We start from the raw sequence: 1,779 nt of genomic DNA, 5'->3' as shown, positions 1-1,779 counted from the left end.
GCTCGTCACATTGGTCACTCCGGGGTCACCAATATGACGAGCCGAGAGAGGGTTGTGAACTCAAAGGCAGGATGCAATCAACTGAGTATCTTTATTAAAGAACACTCTCCTTTATATACAAAACCTCAAGGCAACAGGAAAATACATGTTGGAGAAAATGACAATGTTACATAGGCGACACGCCAACATGTCTATTCTGGTTCTTTTTAGTGCGAGGGAAGAGCGCAGATACAAGCATAATATATACAAAATAATTTATGTATGATCGTGTGACACACGGTTGGTACAGATCAAAGCTTGCGAAAGGAATATAGGGCTAAACCGACCAAGCAAGCAATCTACTTGCCATTGGTTGAGTTTTAAATTTAGAGATCATCATGAAATTAGAGGTAAAGGACAGGTTAATGTCAGATTGATTGATTGATTGATTTAAAGTTTTCAGGCATCCTGACATCTAAGGTCATTGACGCCGGTAACATTTAATTTATGTATACAAAAATAAAAAATAAAAAAAATAAAAAATAAGAGAGTATTCAATTAAAATCATAAAAGTTGAATGTCATAAAAGTTAAATAGTTTTCAGAAGACCTGCTTCTGAAATAAATCTAAAAATGCCACTTGCATGGTAGGACACATCATGTCCAAGAATCTTGGCAAGGATGAACCTGCCACCCTCACCTCGAGCCTCAAACAGATATCTATTCCTTAAGTTGTTATAATTGGTTAATGTCAGAGAGACTGACCATATATACATATGAGGGGCAAGCAATGAAAGCTGAGGTCCGGATGAGGCTCCTCAACATCCGGATCTCAGCAATATCATAGTGTATAGTTGGGGACAAAAAAAAAAAAGCGAGTTAAACTACAGACAATTCTTTTTAAGTGAGGCAGATTTCCACCCACTAGCAGTGGTGCCCTTTTTGCTCGGAAAATTTTCCTGATCGCTGATTGGTTGAGCAATAGCGTATAGTTAGGGACAAAATAAAGAGAGTGTAACTATAGACAATTCTTTTTAAGTGAGGCAGATTTCCACCCACTAGCAGTGGTGCCCTTTTAGCTCGGAAAAGTTTCCTGATCGCTGATTGGTTGGGCCAAGACAATTCTAACCAATCAGATAACGGGAAACTTTTCCAAGCTAAAGGGGCATCGATTCGAGTCAGTGCAAAGGCGCCTCATTAAAAAAAAAATTGAAGCGTTTCTTTGATATAATTTCAAAGCAATGGTTTGATCAAAATAATGCCCTGTCCAGTAGTAATGATTCGTCTTAATGTATTGCAAGTTAATTGCCTTCCAGTCATGCTTCCAGTCATCTGGAAGTCGATTTCGAAAACCAGGCTTAATTTAATGTAAACACTTAATTATAGTATAGTATAGTATAAGAATGAGATGAAACTATAGAGTTAATTAAGAGTATTATTTCTATCACAGAACACCTCAGGACTAGACTGGAAGACTTAATAACTTGAAAAGCTCAAAGGATATTAATTAAAGCTGTGTAATGTATTATTATTATTATTATTATTATTATTATTATTATTAGCCAAGCTGTAACCCTAGTTGGAAAAGCAACATGCTATAAGCCCAAGGGCTCCAACAGGGAAATATAGCCCAGTGAGAAAAGGAAACAAGGAGATATACACAAATCTTCTGTATATGCATATATATATATATATATATATATATATATATATATATATATATATATATATATATATATATATATATATATATACATATATATACTTATATAAGTAATTATAAATATATATATACATATAT

Source organism: Palaemon carinicauda, unplaced genomic scaffold (assembly GCF_036898095.1).
Source record: "Palaemon carinicauda isolate YSFRI2023 unplaced genomic scaffold, ASM3689809v2 scaffold43, whole genome shotgun sequence".
Lineage (NCBI taxonomy): Eukaryota > Metazoa > Arthropoda > Malacostraca > Decapoda > Palaemonidae > Palaemon > Palaemon carinicauda.
Note: the sequence above shows the minus strand (reverse complement) of the source record.